Source organism: Corvus kubaryi, unplaced genomic scaffold (assembly GCF_017639235.1).
Source record: "Corvus kubaryi isolate FWS band 111438036 unplaced genomic scaffold, C.kubaryi_AGA036_p1.0 133, whole genome shotgun sequence".
Taxonomy (NCBI): domain Eukaryota; kingdom Metazoa; phylum Chordata; class Aves; order Passeriformes; family Corvidae; genus Corvus; species Corvus kubaryi.
Window position 1 is genome coordinate 25143051 of NW_024580667.1, and position 25447 is coordinate 25168497.

At 38.5% G+C, this 25447-nt stretch overlaps 2 long non-coding RNA genes across 4 annotated transcripts in view; one reads left to right on the forward strand and one right to left on the reverse strand.

Annotated features, from left to right (window-relative positions):
• Window positions 1–25447, reverse strand: part of LOC121670089 — a 173920-nt gene that overhangs the window by 39651 nt on the left and 108822 nt on the right. For all 3 annotated transcript variants that reach the window (XR_006018040.1, XR_006018041.1, XR_006018039.1), the window contains 2 exons: window positions 21934–22104; window positions 21686–21835 (listed from right to left, as the gene is read on the reverse strand). This is a non-coding gene — a long non-coding RNA (uncharacterized LOC121670089). The remainder of the gene's footprint in view (window positions 1–21685; window positions 21836–21933; window positions 22105–25447) is intronic.
• On the forward strand, window positions 1664–13050 carry LOC121670102. Its single transcript, XR_006018042.1, has 2 exons — window positions 1664–8400; window positions 12117–13050. It is a non-coding gene; the product is annotated as an uncharacterized LOC121670102 (long non-coding RNA).

Here is a 25447-nt window from a genome sequence, read left to right on the forward strand (position 1 = left end):
AAACAAAACAAGCCACCCTCCTGAATCTTTAAATGTCCAAACAGATTCCCTGGAACATCTTAAGGCTGACAGAAGGGAGACAGGACTCTCCAGGCATGCTTTGTGGGGAAACTGAGGCAGGAGAGGGTTTAATTTCTTCCCTCCCCCTTTTCATCCCCCCCTCAGCATTGCAGAGGAGTTGTAGGGAAAGGGAATTGTATAGGGAAGCCATGGGGTGAAAAACAGATTAGGAATAAACTGGGGATGGGGTAAACTTAGGAAAGGGTTCATATTGGGTATAGGGTAAAAGGAGAAAGTAGGTTGCGGGTAGGGAAGTTGCTGGGATGGATATTGTTTATAATTTTGTGCATAACGGCTGCCTTTGACTGGAATACCTCCAGGCCCAGTAACATTTGCTGCTTGTAAACCCTTCTTTCCTTGCACTATATCAAATTGTACAACTTCTCCATCTCCTACACTTTGCAGGTAATTTTTAGGGTTATTCCTTTTAATGGAAGTTCTATGGATGAATAAATCTTCCCCTGTATTATCTCGTGTTATAAATCCATAGTTGTTTTTGACATTGTACCATTTCACAATTTCTGTGATTTTCATTACTACAACTTCTCCTATCACGTGCTTGTGTGTTTGTTGTGGCTGCTTGTCCTGCATGGCTGCTGCCTCGTTGACTCCAATGTCTCGGCCGGGCCCCCGCGTTGCGGCTGCTCCGTGCCCTCCGAGCGGCGCTGCTCCGGCGCGTGTCTGGGCTCTGCGCTGCCCCGCATTGCCATCGCCGCTGGCCCCCACCTGCCTGCCGCCCCTCTCAGTTGGGCGTTCACAGGGCTCGCTCCACCACGCGCTGCGCGGGGCCGGGCGGGCACCACCGGGTCGTGCCACTCCCGCCGTGCCTCGCTCCGCTACCGACACTGCGGCTCGCGCTGCTCCTCCCGTGCGCGGGAACTGCCTCGCTGCTGCTCGGAGAGTGCTCGGTGCACATGGCCTGGGTAGCACGGTCCCTGAGGCACGCTTCCCTTCGCCAGGACACAGCTGACACTGCTCAACAGTCTCGGTAATTAAATAATATGCATGAAAATATTCTTCCATCGGCATATATTTTGACTCAAAAATTAACTGTGTCCAAATGGTATTCCAAAAGTTATTGGTAAGAATTAAATCCCAAGAAAGGTAGAAAAAGTTCTTAAACAACCATGCCAGGAAGTGTTTCAGTTCTTTTTGAGCTTGAATTAAGCTAAAATTTACAAATCGTTGTTCAAGAATCATTTTAAGTTTAAGATAAATGTCCATATGTGGCTCTGAGAGCCAAGAGTTTTTCCACAGTTCCTCCATAATTTAGAGAGAATATCCAAACCAAGGCGAGAAGAGAGAGATCTAGAGTGGTTTTTACTCATGAATTTTCTGTCCTTAGGGATCAATGTCTTGCCAGCATTTCTCTACCATTTGTTACAGTGCGGATACTGTAACACGCGTATCAAACAACTAGGCCCGTGGAAAAGAAATATATATGGACCGATTCTTGGTAGATGTTTCAGAGATGTTTATTTCTCCAGCCGCATGGCCGGGGCTCTGCCAAGGAACTGCTCAATCACGGGACCCGAGGGTCCTTGCCTGCGCAGGGGAACACAAAACAACCAATGGGGAATGAGGCTGACCAGGGGCAGGGAAACCCCGTGCCTCCCCCCCAGGGCCCCTCTCCCAGGACCACATAGCAGGGGGAGGGCCCCAACACAGATCTCCTTGTTTTGATGGTACTTTCTCACCATATTCATCCCAAACTGAACTACATTCTGCCTTATCCTCAAGAAAGCAACAAGCACTGGGTTACAAGCAATAGAGAATGGTCCAAATGCTGTAACCTCCATAAACATGAGCTACCTCTAAAAAAATTTTAGGAAACTCCAAGTAAACAGTCTACATAAAATTGTGGAAGCAATATCTCTGGCTGTTACTGAATGGAGAATCAGTTCCTACAGAATTATTTACTGTAAAAAGTGATACAACACAAATCTTATAAAATTATTCTTAAAATTTAATTTGGCTAGGACAGATCTGTCTATAGACTTATGAAAAAGTGATTAAATTGGTACTAATCCACATTCTTGCTATGTTTTTGTTTATGTGTGTATGGACAATTATTTTGCCACAAAAGTCTCTCCTATTGATTTTTCTTAAATTGTTTTTTTACTAGAACAGTTATCTTTACTGCATAATAGGGTCTGGAAAAGGACTTGAACCAAATTAGTAATGACAATACTAAAATAAAAGCCTATATCATTAATTTGGGCTACCATGGCATGAAGAAAATTTTCTGCAAATTAACCCAAAAGAAAACCTATTCCTGCTCATGTGCAGTCACTATAGGATTGATACTACTGATCCAGAGCAGACGTCCAAGTGATTGAATAATCCGTTCTTCAACGGATTGTCTACCACAAGTTGATTGCTTGTCTTGTAGGTTCTTCTTATCTCTGTATGAGTGGTGAGAAAAAAGACAATATAGCTGGATATGCTGTTGGGGTAATGTTCAAAGAAGAAAATAATGTGTATACATTGCTTTAAATCCTAACCTATTGAGAAACTGCTGAGACCTCTAAGTCTCATGATGATACCTTTGGGAGATGTAGGTATATCAAAAACAGTGCTGCACGTCACAGTAAGTGTCTAGCAGCACGTGACTCAAAGCACTGTGGTGCGAGAATAACACAAGAAATAATTCATGTAGTTGATAATTTCCATTTCCATTTAACAAACAATCTGTTACCCAGATACAATTGCTGCTGTGAAGATTCCATAAGCTTAAATTTGGAATGATACACGAATTTTAGACATGCATTTCAAACAACTAAAGGAACTCACTGGAATACGGAGACATAAATCTATCTGTGCGGAAATCAGGGGGAATACGGTATTAGTCTTAACTGGCACTGTATTTAAACAAAACAAAAATTGTAAAACTTTATACAGATGTAGGCACTCTTACCCAGGATGCAGACAACTAATCAAGTTCCTTGTGATGACAATTTTCTTTTTATTATCATTATTGTCTATTATTTTCATTGTGAAATGCCTTCAGGCCCTGAACTAGAAGCCAGGTTCCATTGTAATGGATATTAAGCATGTAATGAAAAGACAGCCTTCTCCTCCAAAGTGTTCTTGAGTTAAATTTATTGCAGTCAGAAAACAGAAGTGACTGCACATAGCATGGAGATACTAGATCCAGTTTTTAGTTAGGCATCTTGATAACCTAGACCGAGGAACACAGGCTCAGGGAGGACTAGTTACCCTTCCTTTGCAGTAGATTTTGCAAATGCCAAAGAGAAAAAAGCAAAAAGTGAATCTTGAGGGGAAGAAAATGGGCTTAAGAGCAGGTAAAGTTAGTAATGTCATCTGATTTTGCATGTAAACAAGTGGCTCAGGAGCACATACAGGGAAGGTTGTGAGGAGTAACCACTCCAGAGAGAAGGAAGGTTCAAGGTAGAGTTTGGGATTATACTCAGTCTAATACTAACATCCCTGCTGGTGGGTATCTATGCTAATTTGCCTGCCATCTTTGTTATATGTAGAATGCATCTGGTGGAGAAGCACACAGCTAGCATGCCTGGATGGCAGCAGGAATTAACTGAGCATAATGTCTTTTGGAAAGTCACAGCATTTTCTTGGAAGGCAACAAGGGAAAACTGATAGTTTTGCTGTGTAACTGAGTTTCATAATGAAACGTTGTCTTACAGTGAATCCTTGTTGCCTCATTACTCTTAAACCTTTATTAAAAAAAGCTTTTAAAGTTTATTACTTGTATAATTTGGGGATCTTGCTGCACAATTCCATATGAGTTCTATGTTTGGCCTCTCCTAGACGAGGCTTAGAAGTCAGGAATATGAAAGTTAAAGTTGAATGGACTCTTTTCCCTCCTTTCTGCAAACACCTTGTGTTGCAGTCTAATTATATTGTCTACTACTGTTTCTCTGTTTTGACATTTTACAGATTCTCAATTAAATCCCTTAACCTGTGACATTGATAAGTCCATAAGTCAGAAGTCGTTACAATATGCTGTTCTGTAGTTTGCTTCAAGATCCAAACATCAGTGAATGCTTGAATAAAACTGCAGAAATATTTTAGGTAAAGTGCTGCAATATTACATAGTCGTAGGAAAAAATCTGTGTCTCAAAAGTTAAAAAAAGGAATTTTCAGCTCAGTGTGAAGGGTAACTTATTTTCAAATGCTAATATGTGGCTTATTTGACAATGGGTAGTTTTAAATTTAGGTATACATGGACCATTTTTAAAATTTAAGTTGTTGGCCTCTTGTATTCAGCTGTATTCAGCTTAGAATAAGAAGTTTCAACAAGTTTTAATCGTGTCTTTCTTTTTTATTAATGATACATCATATCCATTCAAACTTCTTGAAATATTAACTGAAAAATTAGATTCAGCAAATCTGGAAGTGAGATAAAGAATGGAGAATTCAGCCCTGTTTCAAAAGATGACGAGCATATTAAAATAACAAGTTATAAAGAAAAGGCATCTACATATTTACAGCAACTGTTCTGTAGTGTCAGTACATTCCCTTCTACTAGATTTCCTTGTGACTTCTGTTGTGAGGCTTTTGACTTATGTACCTCTGACTGATTTACCTTTCACAGGACTGGGCACTCCAGAGCTGTAATGGGCTTCACAGGGAAAATATGTCTGAGTAACAGGAACAAAAATGATAGTACAACAGGCTCCAAGCTTTTCAGACCCTCCAGGAAAATTCTGGGTGAACATATCAGGCAAATTTTTAATGACACTGACACAAATAAAAATTTTGTTTTGACATTTCATGAGTTTAAAAACTCATGTGGGAGCACCTCAGTATATACAGGTGTCCAAGTAATTACAGCCTTACAGGGCTTTTCTAAGTAAGGCTCTGTTCTGTAAGCTGTCTGTTCTGTATATCCTTCAGTAGTGATACCACTGATGGATTTAAAATCCATTCATTCAGCAATTGTTCTCAGGCTACTTCTGTAATGCACCACAGTCGGAAAATTTCCTGGCCTGAGTCCTGTCAACATCACTTGGGGAAGTGAAGGGGACAGGAGAGATGGAAAGAAAGATAAAGCAGTTTTGATAAGAAAGGAAATTCATGATTTATCTCTATATCCATTTCTTCTTTTTTTATTCAAGCAAAATCTGAACATTTTTCTTTGTATTCTGGTGATCAATCTACCGCTCTCATAATTAATTCACAATTAATATAGATTTATATACACTGTCCTGGTTACTAGCGTAGTAATTCTGCCTTGGTTTTACATTAATTGGTACCACCATTCATTAAATAAGTGAAAATACAACTTTTCTACATTAACAGAAATATTTCTGTATTTGTTCTATAAGACTGTAGAAGACTACCTAACCTAAAAGTATATGTTTCCTCAAAGAAGTTTTTATTTTATTTTTGTAAATTAATAATGGGTTGATGGACAGATCTTTCTGATGTAAGAAATATTTACCCCTATATAGCACAGGAGCTGATAATAATGATGAATTTTTCAAGTCTGTTTACTGAACTAAGAGGCTTATGCAAAGTGATTAAACCACTGGTCTTACAACATCCTTTTATATGAAATGACCTCAGTGGACAAAATTAAACACTTTTTTTTTTTAGTGTTTTTTCGATGCATTAATTATTTTTTATCAGTCTTTCTTAGTATTCACATTACTGTATTTCCTGGTATTCTCAGTCACAGACACCACTGTGATAGATGGGGGAGAAAATAGAGAACATAATACAGAAACTCATTCTGCAAAAAGCTTTAATATATAGAATTCAGCAGTACAGAAATTCACTCTCCATGAGCTTGAAATCTAGGCATAAGATAGGCAATGGCAGTTGAAGAGGCAGATAACTGAGGAGATATCAGAAACGCTTAATACCAGTCAGTATTGTAGGTAGTGTTTATAAGCAGCTGAGGAGTGACTATAAATTACTGACTGCTCAAGGTTAACAAACTGGTTTCAGTAATAACTGATATTCAAATAGAAAATAAATAGCAAGCAGATGAGCATTTAAAGTCTGTAATCCATAAAGGGTTCAGGTGATCCCATGACAGGCAGCTCAGCTTTGTACAGACAGTCACCCTAATGGATGCCAGCACTCCTGCTGCACCTAATTGAAGTTACCTGGAATCTCTCCAGGCATCCTCAGTCCTGCTCTGTGCCAGTGAAATGTTTGGGCTTTCCCCCCCTCCATTTTTCTCTTACTAGAACTGCTCAGTGTGCCCTTTTGCACTAGTATACACTTGCCCCTTATTTATATGTAATACCAACTCCACTCCATACCTACTACACATGCTTCCTTTGACACCAATCTTTATGTACCTCGGGCTTTTAAAAGCTTCCCGCCAGTAAGCTCATATCTCCCAAGCCTTGATGGTACAAAGAGTCTATTATAACTCCTTTCTCTTTTGTGTTTGGTGAACTTGCTTTACTATATGAAGTCCTAACTAAACTACAGGGCTTTTTCACAGGGATTAGATGTTGAACAGTGCATCCCATAAACTATGCAGTGCCTCTTTTTCTAAATTTGAAGAAGAGAGCTCTGTGAAACATTTATAAGGGAACCTTGTATCACAGAAAACTGGAGTTGTATGAGATTTCAGGCAACTCTGAGATTTATGAATGTCTCTGAGAAGTCTGCACGTCAGCATGCAAGGTTCAGGCAAACTTTCAGCAAAGTGTGAGAAGGTTCCCCATTGCCCAGCAGATTTGTATGAAACCCCAGTCCCCAGAGGACTCTCTCAAGCAACATGCAAATAAGTTTCTCTTGGCCATCCCCAGCAGAGACAGGGTTTCAAGCATGGGGTTTTTTTGCAGAAGGATAGAAATGGAAATCCTGAGGTACATCCATGCTGCCTAAATTTTGGTACCTGAGAGTTCATGGAGGGAAACAGTCTCTCTTCAATGGTGATCTGAAGCAGTAGCCATTAAAAACACAAACAGTTTAAGGAGACAAATCTCCTGAATATGTAGCTAAATTTGGAAAATGTCTATATGGCATACTGTATATTTCAGACTTCCTTCCCTGTGGAAATAGTGATAAATAAACTGCCTCTTGTTGCTAGTGGAGGTGACATGAAATTTTAAAATACTAGATGGGGGGGTGGCAGATAAGGGGAGAGAGCTGTGAGTTAATTAACTGGCATGTCTAAGAGAACTGTGCCTGGAGGCCACTGCAAGGACTGGCAACTCAGTGTGCAGAGCACTGTACAAGCACTTAGGAAGAAACAGCCATCAGCCCAAAGAATCTGCCATCCAAATAGGCAAGAAAGTTGAGAAGAACAGAGAAATGTGAAAGGGTATACTATTTCTGAGAATTGCTTCAGTTGCCTACTCCCATACTCAGCAAATCCTGAGGAAAAATCTTAAACAACCCTCTCATTCAGCCAGAGCCCTCAGAAGATACTTTTCAGTGCAGTTCTAAAATTTTTTCTACAGACATCGGGCAGCAAATGCTTTTAATGAGAGGATGTTGACTACCTCATGTATGTTTCTAAGTTCCCAGACTACACAGTTATCAGTTAGCCTGGCAGAAACTGTAATTCTGACATCAGTGCTGCCACTGATTACCATTCCATAGGTAGCAAAGAAGCCTAAATTGCCAGTAATAGTTGTAAAAGAGTTAGTGAATAGAGAGTAGAAGGCAGGCAGAGATTCAGTGAGGAATTATACAAATTATAAATTGCCAACTTTTATAGTTTTACATATTTCTTTCCTGGTAAAAGTGGGATATTATACAAAACAGGCCAAAATGGGATATACAAAGTGACTTAATCTGTAGTAAAATAGTAGGTGCAAGGAATTAATAGTACAGTAATCAAAATAAAACATTTTAGAAGAAGAAAAAAAAAATTAAAAGGCTTTTAGCTTTTGAGAAAGGGAATCCCATTGTATAATTAGATCATGAACTAAGGCCTTTCACCACTGCAAATTCACACTGTGCACTGTTTAAGTGCCACCTCTTGATTCTCCTGCTGCAGCTTCTAATAGCAAACCCTGTTCTGCTTTTCTTTGTGCAAAACCAATCACATCACATCAAATTATACAACTAATTAACACAAACTCCTTAAAAAATTGCATATTATTTTGGCAAGTCAAATTAACGTCAGTCCCCTGAAACCATGTTTAGTAATTCCCACTGACTGTAGTAACGCCTACTACTGAGAGAAGGGCTAATCAACTACAGGCTCTCCTGCTGATGAGCTGAACCAAGTAACCAGATGTTTCTGCCTTCTAGGCTAATGGAAATGTCATGCATGTTTTTCTCTCCACCTAGGTGAAGAACTAATTCCACCCTGGCCATGGTTTAGGTAGCTCTCTCTCTGGTGCTGCTTCTGAGAGGTCCTGCTGGTTAATCCTGAGCAGACAGGTACAGCATTACCATAGGTGCTCTGGTTTAAGACAGCTAATCCAGCCCATCATGGCAGCTTGCTGCCAAGGCATTCTCACCCAGGATATGGATAGCAAAGAGAAAGCTGATGAGCACCACTGTGGAAAAAAGTATATCTGTCATATTTTGCTGTATGTAAAAGCTGGGCAAAGTATGTTTTTTTGTGTATTGGTAAGAGGTCCCACTGGTATTAAATTACTTAATGAGATGTCTATTGCAATTAAAAGAGTCATAACAGTTATATTAACATTTTAAAGCTTGCTTATTTCAGGAGTGTCAGTTTACATGAGTCTAAATAGGCGATAATGAACATGATGAAGTATTCCATATTAAAACTGAGTACTGTGTAACTGTCTAGTAAAATCTTAATATTAAACTATACTGTATAACTTACAGGGCTGTATAAAAGCTTCATATTTAGATGTATCCCATCTTGAATCTCAAATAATGGAATTAGAATTAAATATGAATACAAAATAAAAAGAAATGCTTTTATATGTAATCTTAAAAAATATATTTACATGATATATCTATTTTAAAAGCTTACAGTATACTTTGATGGATGATGCAGTCATTTTCAGAAACAGCAAGCCATAATTTAAAGACACTGTGTAATTATTTAGCAGCAATATTTTCTAAATTCAGCTGACTTGTGCCTCTCATGCTAGATGCTAGTGCCAGATTGAAAAAACTGTGTCAGTAAGCCCTAGTATTCCAGATGCTTACCTGGTGAAGGAAAAAGATATGTGATACATTTCAAATACTATTTAAGGAGCAAGAGAATTAGGTTTATTTATGCAGATTTAGTTTGAAAAATGCAGTGAACGTATTAATTTCAGGCCCCACCCACAGCAGCTAAGTATATTCTTTATTTTGTTTTTCAATAAATCTTCAGTAGTATATATAGCCTGTAAGCAGAAGTTAGCTTTTTTATATTTTAAATTTCCTTAACATGCTCATTGCTGTATTAACATCTGTTCTGAAACTCCCACCACCACAGCAAGGAGGCATCAATTAACATCAGTTTGGTACTGACAGATATTCAGTCAAGGAGGAATAAAACTCTACAGCAATTTTTGCCAGCAAAATCTTATCATGTGTGCAAAGATGCAGTCTACTGGTAGCACCAGTTTGATGTTTGAGGGGATGGATCACTGGAAGAATGAGGTTTGCCTCTCATGAAAGGAGACATGCATGAGCCCTTAATTGTAAATTCAAAGATAAGGCCACTGAACTGAGAGTGACCTGGCTCTGGTCCCAGAAAGTTGTGTTTCACTAGATTTAGTTTCTGCTGCAGAGAAACCTAGCAGTGTGAGAGGCAGTCTTTCAGGCAGTTAGATGCACTTTCCAGTGAAATAAATATTGGAAAACTGAAATTTACCCAGGACGCTGTGAGCTACTAGAACAGACTGCAGACTACCTGACACCTGGTCATCCTGTATCACTTAATGTGCAAGGTAGGAGCTACTAAAACAGTGGATCTTTCTGGCTGGATTTCAGGACTGTATCCAAGAAGAGTGGAGTTAAAAAATCCTGCTATTTGATAATGGAAAATATACTGTGCTATGCAAAGATCCATGTCCAAGAAGTGAGAAAACAGCCTTGAACTGTCTTGGCAATGGTACAGTTCTTCCAACAGATTCCTTTGCTTTTGCATGCTTTGTCTTTACAAGCTGGAGCTTCATTGAGTATGGTTGAGAAATCAGTGGAAAAGGAAGAGTGAAAAAAATTCTTAAACAGGAAAGAGAGAGAGAGAAATGAAACGAAAGAGCAAGTAGGGCTGGTTTATTTTTCCCTTTTTTTCTCTTTTTTTCTTTTTTCCTTTTTCTTTTCTTTTTTTCTTTTTTCCTTTTTCTCAGGGGGAGATGAAATTTTTGGCTGCAAACTAATTTGAGATTTTATGAGTATGAAAATTTTCAGTAAAAATGTTTTGCTTTCTAAAAGGAACCTGTTGGTCTTCTAGTGAGGAAAAGGTTACTTTTAGAAAGTGTTGTAAATTGACCTGATCAACATCTCCATGACGGAATGAAAAGAATTGAACAAATGTTGCTGAAGTATGAAGAACTTAGATCAAATAATTTCAGGCCAAGAAAAGCTGTCATAATGAGTGAGGGACTTCTGCGGAGGAGCCAATGGTGGCATGAAATACACTGATAGTACTCATCCAGTGGTGAAGACAATTTTTCAGTATAAGAAAAGGATTCAGAGTAAAAATAAAAAGTACATATATATATGTATGTCCAGACAAAGACAAAGCAGAACAGTGTAATATCAGGCAGTTCACAGGATCACACCAACATAACTTTGGTCCTTGCACTTTTTATTCAGCAAGAGGTCATGGGACCTTATGCATCCTGCTCTGCAGATCTGGATTTTCTGTTAATATAAGGTTGGAGAAAGAGTAACAAAATTTTGTCCTAAACTCATCCGTGAGAACCAGGTTTATCCTGGCACAGCTGTGTTCTGAATAAAGCCTTCAATTACCACAATATGTAACATATTTACACAGGGCTTTTGGGTAGTCTGGAGAAAAAAATTGGGGATGATCTTTACTGCTGCAGAACTGGGACTGAAATCAGACTTCTGAGCTAATAGGTGTTTGTTTACATGTTGCTCTCTTCTCTTTGACCAAGTCTCTATCATTCTGTACTCAGCAGTATCATAAACTTTTCTGTGAGGTTATATGCCTGGGCAGTAAAGATAAATAAGGAACTATTCACAACAGAAGTAATATAGAGGAAGAACAACAGCTGAGAAAAAGAGTTCATGGAGAAAGAGGAGAATGATCTAGGATATCTGTTCCTTCCTGAAATTCTCACAATGTTATCCATCATGCTGAATGTCTTCTAGCATGAAGGAATCCTGTGGCATTCGGGATCACAGGAATGTTCAGTTGTATCACACTGGAAGCCCATTTGACCACTGGAAGCCAATTTGGTCCACTGTCCTGTGAACAGTGATCAAAGCCACAGCTTCAAAGGAAGATGCAATGAAGTATAAACGAGACGCTTACGGAAATATCCAGCTTTTGGTTCTTCTTCTTTCCTATTCCAGACAAGAAGTGAATGGCTTGTACTTTGCAGCTATGGAATTTCTGCCTCTTTCTACTTTAAAATTGTTTTAGTATCATTGTGTACCTTCTTTTCACATATAAAAAACTTTCCATTTCGTTTCAATAAAATTGAGATAAAATGTAATCTTATTGCATGAATTTCTTCCCATTTTATCAACATTTTGTGATTAACTTTTCATATACATATTCACCTATCTCAGTGGATAAAATGCTCTTTTTGGCAGTGCAGTAGCCTTTGAAAGACTTAGGTGAACAAGTTATAACAATCTATTCAAAGAATTTCATCCCCTTTGCTCTTTGCAATGCAAAAGCTTCAAAGGTCAGTTAGATAGACTTTGCACACTCCAGAGGTGTTCATAATTTAAACTCCTGGATACATTTCTCATGCAGGCATATGAGCAGCTTTTAAGGTATATTTGCTTGACGCCTTAGGTTTTGCTGTGTTTTTGTTGTTTGTAATTAAGAATTATTATTCTTAATAATTTAGCAAGATGACAAAAACTCTAACAGAGAAGGTAGTTGCTCCTGGGTAGAGAAGGGACCATCAGTATCCTGATGGAGGTAGAAAGTATTTTGACAGACTTGAAATGATACGGTAGGGTAATTATTTCTCTTTCTCCAGTTATTCCAAGGTTAACAAGCTGTGTTGAATTCCCACAAGAAGTAAGAAGAATTCTTCTGCTTTGGGCACACACACTCGACTAAACTTTTTGGAGGAAAATATTCCTTCCTTCTGTGCTTGTACTACAGCTGAGAATAAAAAAAGAGGTAATACTCCCCTGACAAAGCCTTCAGACCATCATTCTGTAGAGTTCTTACATGATAGCAAGAATACAAGAAAGTCAAAGTACTAAATACACCTGAATTTAAAGGTTGTTCTCAATTTCAACTGTATGGATTACATTGACTGGAATGTGGTGTTTTCCTCACTGGTCATAAGACCAAATATTGTCCTGACTTGCGCCCCTCTGGAATGCTGAATTTTGTTTTGCAGACTGGGATCGTGTTTCTTAGGGATTTGCAAGTTGTTTAAAAGGAAAAATTTGTAATCTGACAGTGATCACCAATTTATTTAATGTTTGGGTCTTGAGAAAGAGCTATATTCACTCCTTTCAGTTTGGCAGATGTTTCAAGTGTGAACAAGGGCATAAATGAAAAGCCATGGAAGAAGTCAGATTTTCTATGGGGCTGTGTACCGTAAAAATAATAACAAAGGGAAATGGAAAGCCACTAAAATAAAAGACTGTGATCCAGTTTATGTCCACACATGGTAAGGCATTATCAAAAAGTTATTTCTCCCAGTTAATCATTAAATGCACTCCTACACTCTTAAAAACTCATGTGAGGAACACTTTTCGGACAGAAAAGAAAAGTACACACAATGGATATGTAGTACGAAGCATGTAAACCAACAAAATAACAGCTCTCTGTTCTGTATAGCTCTATATTCTTTTACAGCTAGGTTGTTTCATTAATAATTCCAGAGCATTAGAATGTATTGTGTTATTCTGTAAAGCTTGTTGTACAGAAACAATTCAATAAATGAAAAGTCTGAATTCTAAGTATTATTATTATTTTTGTTCAGATTTGCTTTGTGCTGCAAAATTCTTTTGATTGCTTCAGACCTACAACAATCCCCTGTTGTTTATCATAAATAACAAGTTGTTTTATTTCTCTGGGCTTGCAAGTTTCATTTTCTTCTGTTGCTATAATTTCTATTCATATTTAACATGAACACATTTTCCTACAGAAGTAGTCTTGTTTCTAACTGTACCTTGTGATTTTTTTGGCTGTGAAAAGCATTCTAGTTGATGAGAAAAGGGTGAAAATCATTCCACCCCCTCACCAGAGTGAACTGAACTTTCTAAGGATATATTTTTGCCCCTTTTTGAAAGGGAATAGGTAATGCTTTCACTTCTGACTGCCCACTTGCTAGATATTTTTTATACTGAATTCAGAAACAAGTTAGTGGTGGTGCCATTAATTTTATTTCTGATAGAACTCTTATTGTGTCAGCTTGATCCTGCACTGTCACAAAAGAATATAGACTTTGCATAAAAAGCACTATTTAAAACACCAAAGTTGGTGCTGATTTTACCAGTATCACCAGCTCTGCAAAATCTTTGAAAACTCTGCAGTCTTTCTTTTGAACTGAATTTCTCTATGATGGGTGAGGAGAGGGAATTATGGCCTCAATGATAAATTATAATATTTTTAACTCTCTTTCTTCCCTACTGAAAACTTTGCATCTTTTCCATACTGAAGGTTTTTAATTGTGGTCTTTTAGTCCCTTCTTTTTCACAATGAGAGTCCTGTAGAGCCTGTAGTCAAGGATTCACTGGTTTTGTGAAATCAAACAGACTGGATCACGCTGGTCATCTGTCCCCTCTGCCATTCTGCACTAACACAAGAGAGTACATGTGATTTACTTCAATGAACTCTGACTCCCACAGTTTCCCAGTGTCCCCCCCGCAATCCTTAACAAAGATGTGATCAATCATTTCGGTCTTCATTCAACTGGGAAAAGTGTGCTAAGAGGTACTATAAGATGTCCAGAGTTTGTCTTTCTGTCTAACAGACTGATAAATCTGTATAACCAATTTATACAGTTTTTCTAACTGTACAGGAAAACGAGGTACAGCTAATAGCATGTCTCTGATAAGAGTCTATTGACATTGTAACTGCTGAAGATCCGTTTTAAACCAGCAGAATCTAGATATGCTGGGGGCAGGGGAGCTGAAGTGTTACATCTGCCATTTCTTGTGTGGGAATCCCTCTTCCACAACCACAGGGAAAGCCTGCACAGTCAGTGAGGGTGAATTCACAGGCTATATCTTTATTTTGCCAACTCTGCAATGCATGTCTAAGATGCATCCTTCTTGCAGTTCCCATCACTTACCTACAACTCAACTTTTATCTGGAGAACTGCATTTTTTTTCCTTTCAAGCACTGACTGCTGCTACTGCTGTTGTTTCGTGCTTGTATATGTTGAAAATAAAACATCAGTAACGATTTTCCAGACTCATGGAATCATTGCCTCTAGTCCTTCTAGTGTTTCCTTTCCCCATCACATTATGTTTCTCATCTTGACTTATCAGTACTTCATGATGTTTTTTCTGTCAGAGTCTCTGGCAGATATCTGTCCTCTACTAGTAAAAGTTCAGATGGGATATCAGTGGCATCCTCCTCCTGTGGGAGATCCCCCTCACCAACAATTCTAAAAGCCACTTCATTTCTTCTTTCAAATCTTTAAATCTCTCCACCTGATTGCTTGGGAGCTAAGGAGAGATTTGTCCTCCCTAGGTAGGTGTCTTTACCTGAACTAGCTTTCAGTTTTCTTCAGTGGAAAACAATACACCTTTTATGGTGTAACTCATCTGACTTATTTCAGGTATGTACTGTGGACTGAGATGAATCTCACCTTACAAGTGATTATTCCTTCTTGCTGACTATCAGGGAGATGTATGGTCCCAGTTCAGATGCAGATGATTTTACAGCTATTCCAACCAGCCTACCTAGTTATCTAATGATGGGTGGATATAAGCTAAATGTATACTCTCTGTATACCTGTGAACTGAAGCACTCAAATTTAGGTGCTTACAGTGTAAGTGTCTACACTTGACATAGAATCTCCATTACATCAATGGAGTTCTACCTAGTACAGGTGATGGAGCATGGAGAACAATTCAGCTGAGCTGGATCCAAACCCTTCCCCAAGACTGTGGTCTATTTAGAAAACTCTATCCATCTAACTAGTATGAAACTATGCTTTGTTTCATATTGCAGCCAGTGAACCTGCAATTATTACCTCAGTTTACTCTAACATTGGATCATCAAGTCAGTTAATGGAACTACTTCTACTAAATATTCATTTATTAATTTTTGGCCTTGATGAAATATTTACAGTATAAAAATATTAAAATATGAGCTTTAATGCATACAGAGTACTTTTAGAGACTCATAAGGGCAAATGCAACACTGTTTTGGAACACTGCAAACCATGACATGTCTTCCTGTGAGTAGCATCCCAGAGAGATGTTATCAACTTGAGTTTGGAACTAACTTGTTCTGTAAGAAAGAAAAAATGTTCATTAAACTGAATGGTGCACCACTTTCACTCTCGTGTGAAGTTAAAGAAACAAACTTTCCCCTAAGAACAGCATATTAAATCCTAATGCTAGTTAATCCAACTTCCCGTGTTGCACACAAAAGAAATGTTATTGCCACCCACACTTCTGCACACTATCTATAAAGGATCTCCTCTCTTAAAACAAGAGACATTCTTATCTTTTTCTTGATTCCCCTGCTTACATCTGGCATGAACTCCCATAATTTCCAGGATTTAAATCAACAGTCTAATGACAACAAAAGAAGAACCATTTAGAGAGAAATATATCAAGTATCTTTTCCTTTAGACAAAGCAGATCTTGAAATGAACTCTTGAAGAAGTTATACCCTTTTTCTTTTACCATATGCAATAAATTCATAGCTTCATATTCACCTATTTTTCCCAAACAAGCATAATACCCAACCATGAGCTTGAAAACTACAGTGCGTATTCTTTTCCTAAACTTTTCCAGCTTCTTTAAGTGGACCATATTTTTTTCCTGTCCTGTTAGATTTCAGGGTCCACCATTGACAATCCCTTGAGAAAAGGTTGGGTATTTTTGTCCCCAGACTCCTCTGTTTCAGTCTTTGTAGGAGGAGCTTTCATGTCAGAAAACTCATCTTGTTTAAAGCAGAAGGAAGCCCCTTGGCAATGTAATCTCTTTGTCTTCTTTGGTGCATGTGGGAATGCACTGCCTGTGGAGCAGAGTGTACCTGTGTGCTTAGCAGTCAGCCTCTGCTTTATCTGCGGTTGTACTGTTGTTCTGGAGTAGCAAAAGAGAAGGAGTTCTAAAAGTTATCACAATACCTTGACAATGGGTCTTTTGTAACCCAAAAAGTAGCATGTACACACCAGAGGATAGTAGGGATACTGTGTGCTTTATTACAGCTGCTGAGACTTACTCTGCCTGTAAGAATTTTGCTGGTTTTAGCAGCCATCCAGAATTATATAATTCCTCAGAAATGTGAGGTTAAGAATAGACAAATAGAAAAACAGGGTAGTAGGTTACAAAGAGAGTATGTTTAGAGTTTGACTCTAGCTGACATTATGCATCCTTGCTCTTTTACCACATATTGCTCATGAGGACTGACTAATATTTCAGGTACATACGGTAGACATCACACAAAACTTCTACACGTGTAGACATATGCACACACTACCCCCTCACCCCCACTCCACTCACACAGACACATACAAAGGTAATACCACAATTGTTCATATCTTATAACAATCATAAATGGAAATCTGCATAACACAAAAAGACATGTGCCCATATTAGTGGATAGTTGCGGCTAGCTTTACTTGGATATTTTCAACGTGCTCTGAACTATGAGATATCAGGCATGATCTGCTTTACTTTGGGCCTCTTTTAGTTCCAATGAAATCAATGGCAAAATTCCTACTAAATTAGGTGATGCGTGTTCATAGGAAGAGGACGTTGCATAACCACATATATATATATATATACATTTTACATTGTAAAATGTCACTTAAATATTCCGTACTTATCACTTGAAGCAATTTTCTTCACAAATCAGAAGAAATTCCTCCTCATAAGTTAAAAATAAAATTGGTGTGAATTGTAATTTTCTGAAGACAAAATAAGAAGTTAAAAAGCACTGCCCTTACAGTGGTGTACATGTGTGCATGCCTGTATATGAATGTGTGCGCATGTTTGGTCATATTTTTAAAAGAAATTTACTTTTATGCCTCCCTTATCTCAGCAGACTGTCCAGCATGGGGTGAAAACGTTGTCATATGCAGATTAAGACATGTATCCAACTGGCCAGTGTCTTCTCATTTGCTACAGATTTTATAACTTTAGCTCCACATATTTCAAATTTGTCAAAAGCTGAAAACCAAGGAACAAGAACCATGCACAGGAGAAAATCTCCTTTCATCACACTGGAATTATTTTTCTCTCCCAGGTGCTCAAGCCTGGGCTTTCTCTTAGTCTAATTGATAACTGTTGGGCTCCTCCCCTTAACCCGCTGACTTTTGTGCGTTCCCTTCCTGGGTGACTACTGTTTCACTGTTCTACCTCATTCACTTATGGTTGACCTGGAGCTCCTGGGTTAAGCTTCCCCACTGGTATTCAACCTTGGACCTTATTATTGTTCTACTCATCTGACCTCTGATACACTAAAGTCTAACAAGGTGATCTGAAAAAAATCACTCATTTTTTTTCTGTGTGGTTTCATGGCTTGTCTTTTTACTGCTCTTGGCTGATGTTCTTTTCTCCACTTCAGACCACCAAGTGCTCTGCTTTAGTTTGTCAATTTATAGTGCTGTCATGGTTTCAAATGCTGTGACCATTGTGTAGAATATACTCTCCTGACCTCTGAAGCAACTTTCTGTATTTCAATTGTTAACTCATTAGGGTTTGGAAGAACAGCTGAAAAGGGAATGGCCTTTTTCCCACAATTGCTTCCAATGAGATGCTTGAAGAGTCATCACAGTCCAGGATTAAGAGAAATCAAGAGGATGCTGCTAGAAATTAGCTCTGGTTATTTTGCATTTTTGCCTAAAGGAAACAAACTAAACCCCTCAGTGTCCAAAAATACTGATGATGTCATCATCAGTTTACCACTAAGATGCAAGAGGAAGCATATCAATAAAGCTAATAATGAAAAGACGATCTTCTAGTTTGGATAATTCAAGTACTTTGCCATAGTATTCCAAAATAAAGACAAAATATGTTCTTTAAACATAATTTTTATATTTTACTACTTTCACTGTCCTCATGCAATCCTTTGTTTGCACTGGTCCTTTGTTTAGGTCCTGGACCTTGAACTGGCTTTCCCCAATCAAATTTTTCTAATAAATAGTGTTTTAACTCTCTCCCTTTCAAAATACCTTGTGAAGAATAATAAAGAAATGAATGGACAACACCAGCAGATTTTATTCTGAAGTCAGCTCCCTATCAAGACAACAATAGTGCAGTCATAGCCATATTTATTACAACAACCTCCCCGTCCCCCCCCCCTCCACCAATGTCTTCCCTTCTTTCTTTTCACTTAAGTGGGAAAATCATCTCACTCACTGAGAAAATAGAGAGGTGATGCTGTCTTTTACAGACAGTCTTATAGCATTAGCAAAAAGTTAATTATTTTCATACTCTGAATTTTCAGATTGATGCACATTTTTTTTCTGAAGTTTCTCTTACGCACCAGTTTCTAAACAGCAAAAATAGCATATGGTTTTGTCATTTAAAATAATTTAGCATAGTTTAGTACTTAGCAGTTCTAAACATGTAATGTCTGGTTACATGTGCACAATTTACAAAAAAGAAAAAAACTTTATCTTTCATCCAGCATCACAGATATTTACATCAACCACAGATTTTGATTTCAACAGAAAGAAAGAATAACTTTTAGCACCTCATGGGAACTGTGCTGGGCCTTTAACAACATCCTTAATTTTGAGAGACTATTTGGTACAACGTTCTCCTTGGTAGCACTGATCATGGCTGCACAGTTTTCTGATAACATGAAATACTTGAATGCATCCTTCATTTTTTGTGTCAGAGAATCATGATAACAAAAGCTTGCATTTTTGAAGGTCTCATCATCCAGTGTTTCAGACTACTTTGCGAACACTAATTTAAACTTCACAGTTTCCCAGAGGACAAAGCTGACTTGGGTGTATCTCTACTGATTTCAGTTAGCATGATACAGAAATGACACATTTCCTCTAGATACTATAATAACTTTTTATAGGTGGATAAATTGAGGTGTTGGCTCACAAGTGTCCTATCCAAAAAATATAGACTGAGTCAGTAAGACAATGGAATTGGTACTTCATATCTGGTTTTCAGTCCTCTAAATCACTTGCTAGTTCTTTCATCATGCTTGATGATTTAACATTTAACGGTTTTTCTCAGTTTAAGTCCACCTGTTTCAAAAGACACCCTTGTAAATTGTGTCTCTAAACAATATTAACATAGGTTTTAAATAATTAAAGCAACAGAAATTAGAGACTATTTTACCAGAATTAAAATGATAGAATAAAGTGGAAGGAATATAATCATTATAGAGTTGATGCTGCCTAAAAACTGTGAACACATTTGATTGCCTGTGTCAGACATCATTAGACTATTTGCTTTAATAAAACAGTAAAGCCAATACTATACAGCAGCTTAAATCAATTTCCCTAGAATGATATTACAGCTGTCAGATCTTCCAAAGTTGTAGATTATTTCTTTTCTGAAAAGGTAAGAAGCCTTCAAGCCTTACCATTCCATTTAAATATATATATATTTGCATGGATGCTAAAAGGATATTGGAAAGCAATTTGTGTTAGTGTTTGTACAAGCAATTAAAAAAAAAAAAAAGAGCTGGCTGATTGTGTTGCTGTGCTTCTTCTGCATCATTGTTTTTAACAGATGGTTTGCTATTACAACTGCCTTTACTTCAACAGGACTTTATAACCTTGCAAGTCTGGCTTTTGTTTGTTTTCTTTTCTTTTTTTCTTGATGTTGTGGTGCACCATTCACATTTTAAAAGTTTATGTGGGTTACTTTGTTGGTGCTTTGAATTTCAGTTAATTCTGGTCTCTTATGGTATTGGGATAGTAAATCTGTGCTTGATCTGGACGAAATGTATTTTGATTGTAAATAGAAGGTCTTCTTTTATGAGGATGTTCACTTTACAGCTTGAGCAGTGTAATTTTTATACAGGTCTCAGCAATCAATAAAAAAGCCACAGGAGGAATGATTTATCTTGTTGGTTACAGAGACTGTCACCGAGAGAAATTGTAAAAGATCAATTTACACAACCTGGTGTGAGAACGTTATTGATATAACACGGCTGATCAGTTTCTGGTAGTCTATGGGCAGATGGAGAGAGAGCCCTGCCCTCAGATAGGGCCACTCACCAAGATCTTAATAGACTCGCTGGTCCATAAAATGGACATGAAGCCAATGAAGGGCGAGATTCTGCGTGCTCATGGTACACTGACTGGCCTGCAGGAAAATGGATTGGCTCAGCTCCGATTAGTTAGTTAAGCAGTGTCATGAATCCTCCTTTTTTTTTTTTGTTGCTTTTTTCTTCTTCTTCTTCCCCCCTGCTCCCCCTCCTACTGTGAGAACTGTTCACTTGGAAGCTCACTGCCTTAATTACAAAGGGCCCTTTTAACTACAGGTCACAGGAGTTGGCTCACTTGACAGGAAATAAGGAAACAAGCTACCTTCCTGGAGAAAAAAAAAAAGAAAATCAAACTTCCACTCCTCAAATTAGTTAAATGAAGCTTATCAGCACTTGTTAGTTGATCCTTTGACAGTCTGTTAATTGCAGCTGGTACATTAAGTTATATAACCAGCAGGACATATGATTAAAAAATAAATAAATCTACAGACATGCCACATGGCATTGTTGGTGAAGAAAACAAAGTAACAAAAATGTTGATATTTGCTGTAAATATCACAGAACAAAAGGTATTTATAGACTATTTTCTTTGTTACTCTGTAGAATTAAATTGCATGTTAACTGAAGGAGTTCTTTTGGATCAGAAAAGGGCTTCTCTATGCAGTGCGATTAGAAAGGTTCTCATTGCATCTTAATAAAATCCAACATTGGCTGCTCTGTCAACATAAGCAGTCTGTACCTATGGATGTTATACATACAGCTTTTAACATACTTCTCCTGACATATACTCTCCATTATATTCTTTTATTTACAGACAATAATTTCTTACTGTTATTACTGGAGGGAAAGAACAGAACATTAGCAGCATTAAGAAACCCCACGGCAGTTGTTTCTCCTTCATAGGAAGTGACTTTACTGTATAACTGCTAGCAAAAATAAAGGATCCAGAGGCACATCAAGGGGAAAAAACTGTTTTCATGCGTTTAACCTGTTAATTATAGTAATCTACACTATAGTATAAGTATTGTAACCTGGAATGGGAAATGGGTGTTTGAAAGAATGAGCTGACTAAGACAAAAAAGATTAAATCCACACTTTGAATGGACCATTTTCATATGTAATTTGAACTACACATTCTTAAGTTGTTTCATTTTCGCATTTCTATACTCATTGGCACGTATCAAAGTGAAAGACTAGCTGAAATTAATGTTTTCTTACCTTCATCTGCCAGAGTATTTTAAACACCTCTCAAAGACTGAAAGATGTGTTCTTCCGGACCCATAATGTGTGCCTTAAGATGTGTTTTTTGCTTAATATGAAGTAATATTTTGAAATCCTAGGCATCCCAACAATATTGCTCCTTTTTATCTACGGAAGGACACATAAAAAGGCAAGGTTACTTTCACACCACTGAATATTCAAAGTCCCTATTAGTTATCCTTGTCTTTTAATATGATTGAACTCACCAACAGGCTGCTGTGTCCATGATATGTCCTGAGCACAGACAAATGTGTCACATCCCCCATCCCCTCTGTGGGGCGGAGAGGGGCCCTTTGCTGCAGTTTCTTCATATCTCAGTCAGATTCTTTGTTCTGAAAATGGATGGGGTTCAAGTGCAGTCCTCTTCCTATGCCTTCCTGTACTCAGGTCAGAAAAAAAATAAAGCAATTATGACCAGAGTGAAGAAATAGAGCTTGTGAGTCCATGGGGGAGGAGCAGGTGGGGCAAGACAGTGGTGATGGCTGGATGCGGATGATAGCTAGAAGCCAGGGGCAGTGGAGAAAGAAGGACAGGAGGGAATGTGGAGAGCTTAGTATGTTCTTCACATGCTGAAATGACTTGATATTATTCTACAGCCACGTGTGGTAGTAACACCTGAAGGCACACAAACTTCTGGAGTGGATGGTGGCCTGGTTGAGCTGTGGGTCTTCTTCCTTTCCAGCCACAGAGAGAAGCAGCTCCCATTTCTGTGGATACCTAATGAGGTGCAAGGATGACCACGACAGTGCAAGTGCCTGTTGCCCTGTCTTATTCATCCTTGACCGTGTTCTAAGCCAAATTTGGTCACAAATAGCTGTTTATACCATGTTTTCAAGTGGTGGGTGGGCAGAAAAAGAATTGCTTTTCTCTGCAGCTACCAGGTCGCTCACTGCCTCAGGCAATCTGAAATTATTAGCCAGCCATATTCCTCCCCTGCTCTTCTCATAAGGAAGTTGGGCTCTTCCCAGAACTCAAACAAATGCTGCCCCTCTGTCTGACACACGGATGTTGCCTTAGCAAGCCTGGACATGCTGCCACCAAGCTGTCCAAGTAAAATGGTCATCTCCCTTTCTGCTGTGAGTCCTTTTTTTATTTCCCTTCCCTGCATTCAGGGCTGCTACTAAATGTACATCATGGTCCCTGACTCAAGCTCTGACAATTCCAGTGACTATCCCTCAAATTAGTAGCTCCTTGAAATGCAGAAAAACATATTGAGGAAGTCCTTCACCAGGATTTTTCCTGATTCACTGTAAGGGCAGCTGGTAACAACACCCTGTCGTTAAAGCCTTTCTATTATAGAAAATCCCTGTGACCTTTTATTTTGAGAATCTCTCACATTTCTGTTGTTTGTAGAAGGTGTTTGGTATTCAGCAGAGGAAATCCCTTTGGGTCACAGAAGTCTCTTCTCTTTGTCCCATAAAATTCCATTTAGGATGCAAAGTGAAAAAAATTGTCATTACCCTTCTCTTATTTTTATCTCTTGGGAAAACATTAGTAGACTCCAGGCTGCAGGCCAAGCTCACACTGACACTGCCAACACCAAGAGACACAGATTGAACCAGCTGAAGACAAGAAAATGGAAAGGCAGGGGAAGAAGAGGTTAAGTCTGTGGTCTTACATTATATAAAATTCCAAACTGAGCAGTTTCCATCCCAAACCATCCCTAAAATACTTGGCTTAAGGGGTAACAGAACAGGCTTTTCGACACTATAGACTCAAGATGTTTTCCTCATTCACACACACCCACAAACACACACACACAAACACACACAAAAACATCTTTCCTCAGCTAATGTGCATGTGTACAGTTAAAAGTTCTCAACAATCCTAGCAATAGCATCCTGCACTGCAATGCAGCAGGTTCAAGATCCATGTGTAACTTCCGATGCCAGAAATAAGAAGGAGTGTAAAATAATTCCCAGCAGAGTTATCTTTAAATTAACTTTCCTGTGGCTGCAAGAGCTAGTACTTGAGAGTTAAGAAACGCCTCTGAACCCTTATTTAGACTCTTTTACATGAATGTGTTCTGGTGCAAATGTGTGTTACATATGATCACACTACATTTTCCAACTGATCCTGTTTAAATCAGTATTCAGGGTAGGCTGTTCAGAGGGTAGGAGAAGGTTAGCACATACAACCAAAAGGCTGATATTGTAGTCTGTCTTGGGGTGACCTTATGATGTGTATCCCATATGCTTGATGCTTGATTTTACAGTCCAAGTAACTACTTCACCTGGCAGTTTGTGAACCTGGAATCTCATATGTTCTTATGCTCAGAAATAGTGTGTGCTATCCACTAAACTCAATCTTAGGTCACGTATGTCATTCCTTTGTTAAAAAATTACAGGATTTAAGCATTTTCAAGAACTACCTAGAGCCCATGACAGCCACAGAATCCATGTCATTACTGTAGATTGTGAATTCAGTCACTGAAGGTGTTGTGCACTCCAAATATTTTACTTCTTATGCAGAAAGATCTTGCTCAAGACTTTGCAGAATAATGTTCTTTGCCCTGGAATGAAAACCTTGATTTTGCTTTTCATCACTTAGCATAGACATATACTGATCACTGTGCTCAGGTGTGGATTTTGTCCAGGACTCACAATCATCAGATTCTGAGATGAACCCCCAGCTCCACACATATACATGTATCAAGAGAACCATACTCATCTTCAACCAAAACTTTTCATAACTAGAGTTGAGTGAAAAATAAATTTCTAGTTTAGAGGCATTTCAGACTTTAGTTTTAAAACAATTCAGAGATAAACCATATTTTGCTTTCAGAATTTGTCCTGATATCAGAATTCTGAGATTTTTTTTAACTTTCCCTTGGGTTTCTGAAATGAAATATGCTCCCAGGAACTTGGCAGCTTATGGGTAAAGTTGACATTGTTCTTGCTAGCTTCCCTTCAACTCACTCCAGAAGAGCAGCAGTTCAAAGACTCATGCACAAAGCTTAAAGTGTTTTTAACCTAATGTAGAAATCTTTACTGGTGTGATATAAAGGGTCCTAATATCTATATTTGATAAAACAGACTAGCTTCTTCAGACCTTTGTTATGGTAGCTTTCTAGTGAGGCTACTGGTAGGACAGAAATGTGAACCAAATTCCTAATGGCTAAATGCACGTAAGAGTTCCAGCTAACGTGGTCTTCTGCAGCATGGGGAGGCACCGAGCACTGTGCCAAGCCTTGTGGGAACATGCCTCCTCCAACTTGCTATTTGCTTTCAGCAGGGAAAGGGCTAAGAATGTGCTGCAAATCCCCAGCCACGCCGACGCTCGGCAGCACGTGTCACACACTCGGCAGCGCTGCGTTAAGCAGACAAACCGGGGCTCTGATGATTACCCCGCTTCCTACCACCAATTAAAGAGACATACAGCTGCAGACACTGGCACCAGGGCAGAGGCTCAGAAGCAGCCCTGCTCGGAGGGTCGTTCAGCCTCTCTGCGGATATAAAGAGGGCAGAAATCAATTTTATAATTGCAGTGGATACCATGAGATCTGTATCACCACTCTTTTGGAAATGAAATGCAGGTAATGAAACCAGCTGAAATGAAGATATTACCAACTTGTGACACTTATTCATAACACACACATGAATAGAAATGTCTCAGGTGGAACTTAGGACAACTGTCAGTAACTGATATTCAAATCATCTAGTCTCTTTCTTTCCCCAAACAATTTATTTTGTTATGGCAAATGCAGTTGTCAAAGTGAAT